Here is a 2,631-nt window from a genome sequence, read left to right on the forward strand (position 1 = left end):
TCTCTAAGCCTGAGGGCAGAACAAAAGTTTATCCATTTCTTTTACTAACCCGGACGGCTTTGAGCGACACTCTTTATTCTGATTCCAACCTAGGAAGACAGCTGGGATTCTCTCCGGAGAAACTTCAGGTTTGGCTTTAAGTCTGATCCCATGAGCTAATTAGGGAAGACTTCACAGCCAGGGACCCGGCACACCTGCCGGTGGTCTCAACCCGAGGCCGAGCCTCTAAGTGTGTTTTTAACTCCTGAGGGTAGTTTTTATTTTGGAAGGAGGAACCAGATATGGCTTGAATTTTTCTGGCTTGGACTGAAACAGATGAAAGTTACCTGGAAAAACACCTATTCGCCAATGACCGGTAAACAAGCCAACATCAGTTCCCTGACTGATGGGAGGCAAGCCAGCTCTTACCCCGAGGGTGCCTTAAGAAGCCATCATCAGGTAAAAGCTGATGTGTTCGGAGTGACGTGTCATGTGGAACCTGAGCTTAGAAAAGACGTGCAGTTCCGGTTGACCTACACTTTGATAAAAGTAAAAGTCGTAGTAACACGCTAATCTTACTTTCCTCCTTTCCTTGTTCTTAATTTGCCAAAACTTAAGCTAAAAGTGCCAGTAAAATTGTTTGGTTGTTAACATCAGAAGTGACGTTTTACTGTTCTATAWAAGTAATCTGAGTTGATGTGAATTGAAATTCGGACGCGGGTTTTATCTAATTCAACTCTGACGCTTGTTATAGGAATAACCACAATCAAGAGTAACTTATGATCTGTTCAATTTGTGTAAATCAATGATCGCATAGTCTTTTATGAATCAACTTGAACTCGTCTGAACGTTCACTTATTGTGTACTTTTCATTTCGCACAGTCACGAAATTAACAAGTAATGAGAAATACCTTGGTAAAAGTTTCCTCATAACCTTGTGTATGAGAGATGTGGGACAAGCTTAATTCAGCTTAAGTTCACTCTTACATATTGGTGGCACCGTACGGGTCCATTTTTAATGGTAACTCGTAATATTTTTCTCATGAAAATATTATCTTCTGTGCACTGTGGAAAAACACTGTTTATCTTCATGTTGGCAATAGACAAAGTGTTATTATAAGACTTTTTATGGCTGATTGGTGCTCAGAGAATAGCAAAAAACTGCAGATTTTGTCGTTTTCTGTCATTTTGAAGTTATAAACACGTCTGAAACATTAATTATTGCTGAAAATAAGCTGTTCACGGCTGTTCAAGGTTATGACGTCAGACCTAGAGCTAGTCGCTTTTTCTCTCTCATTATAGCGGAAAGCTATTTTTAAATCCATAATCTGCGCTGTGGAAGCCAGTTTATGATTTATTTGCATGCATGTTGTCTGTATAACATTTTATTAAGGATCCTAAAGCCAGTATTAGAAACATCTTAACAGGTGTATTTATTAATCTGGTTGGTTATATATAGTGTTTGTACGCGTGTCCCTACAATACACATTTTTATATAACCACACTCCGCTAACATCTTAATAAGTTGGCCACTTATTAGTGTTACACTACGTTCATTGTGAATTAATGTGAGAAGTGAAAGTAGCAACTCTGAGCTAACGAGAGATAGCTCCAGGCTACTCCTGGACGGAAAAACTCGAACGAGTCGTCCAGATTGACGGCTAAGCGCTGTTTACCTGTAAAAAAGTGTCGTTAGCCACATTGAGAACTCGGTGTGTGTTTTAAGGCAAACTTAACAGGATTGTAACCACGGAGCTCAACAGTCCGAGCCACAAGTGGAGAAACGGGAGCGCGCAGGCTCAACTTCTCAGCCACCGCGTGCCCGTGTTCACCTCGGCAAGCTAAAAAAAGAAGCTGTTTTATCTGCTGGCGTGGTCAGAAAACTACTGCTGGTTGATTTTGAAATGCTGTGTTTAAACTCTGTTTAACTACTGTGAATTTTCATTCCACAAAGCTGTTTCATATACGCACAGCTCGTGCGCAATGCTGAGCTGCGTTATAAAAAAAAAACTGGCAGCCATTTTCTTGCAGAGTGGAGCAAGGGAGGCGGGACTCCCTGCATTAGACGCTCTGTGATAGGCTGACACTGGTCCGTCAACCGCCGCGTTGACGTCTAGCTGTCATTCTGCCGGTTAAATCAGATTGAAGTGTCATTCTTGAAACTGTCTATATCTGCTGGTTTTAAAAGGAATTAAACGCTTCAAAAAATTAATTTAACCAATCTATACATTTTTAAGCATTTCAGCTCTCAACTCAAACTTAAACAAAGTTTAATCAACTCCGTTTATTCAAAATGAACTAAAGCTTAAAATTAAAGCATTAATAAAACCTCATTCAAATAATATTAATTATTAAACAGGCTTTAATTTTACTGGACTCATTCTGTTTGATAAACTCTGTTTGAATAGAGAAGTGTTTAATAGGAGCCTAAACTCTAAAAACAATTGCTGACGAGCAGTCGTTAAAGGTTTGTGCTTAAATGTTGGACATCCTCTTATTAAACTATAGTGATTTGTTAATTAGATGACTCTGTAAATATTTAACCTAAATATAGAGAAACATCAAAGTAATAATTTATCTTTGAAACAATTTGAAAAGCAGTAACAAAATACTGGTTTTTAACAAAATACAGTTCTACTCCACAGAGCTGTA

The 2,631-nt window shown here is 38.7% G+C and overlaps 1 protein-coding gene across 3 annotated transcripts in view; it reads left to right on the forward strand.

The window, feature by feature from the left end:
* Window positions 1-2,631, forward strand: part of nbeal2 (neurobeachin-like 2) — a 75,703-nt gene that overhangs the window by 59,226 nt on the left and 13,846 nt on the right. The gene's annotated exons all lie outside the window — the stretch shown is intronic.

The sequence above is a fragment of the Austrofundulus limnaeus genome, unplaced genomic scaffold, assembly GCF_001266775.1.
Source record: "Austrofundulus limnaeus strain Quisiro unplaced genomic scaffold, Austrofundulus_limnaeus-1.0 Scaffold52, whole genome shotgun sequence".
Taxonomy (NCBI): Eukaryota; Metazoa; Chordata; class Actinopteri; order Cyprinodontiformes; family Rivulidae; genus Austrofundulus; species Austrofundulus limnaeus.